Source organism: Alligator sinensis, unplaced genomic scaffold (assembly GCF_000455745.1).
Source record: "Alligator sinensis unplaced genomic scaffold, ASM45574v1 scaffold366_1, whole genome shotgun sequence".
In the NCBI taxonomy this organism is placed as follows: domain Eukaryota; kingdom Metazoa; phylum Chordata; order Crocodylia; family Alligatoridae; genus Alligator; species Alligator sinensis.
Window position 1 is genome coordinate 5,649,474 of NW_005841851.1, and position 449 is coordinate 5,649,922.

Here is a 449-nt window from a genome sequence, read left to right on the forward strand (position 1 = left end):
GTGGGCAAGGAGCAGCTGCTCCCCAGTGCAGAGCTTATTATTGTGAAAGGGACTTGCCTCCTGTGTCAAGCTGTTTAGCTGTCTTGTGGGTGGCCAGGCTGCTGAGTATGTACACGATTCTCTTGTTGGGGGGCCTTGAGGATTCACATAGCTGCAGCTGTTGCACATTGTAGCCATGATAATCTTCTGTTCCCAGCCAACCCAGCAATTGGTACCCTCCTTGCTTCCTTCTAGCCACACCTGCTGTCTCTTTTTTTTCGGGAGACAATTAGGTCAGGAGTTACCACTATTGTTGAGATTCAGAAGCACAGTCCCAACACTCATAGATCTACTTCAGGTGCCCTGCAAGACTGAATTCAGGGGATTCATAGATTCATAGATGTTAGGGTCGGAAGGGACCTCAATAGATTATCGAGTCCGACCCCCTGCATACGCAGGAAAGAACGCCA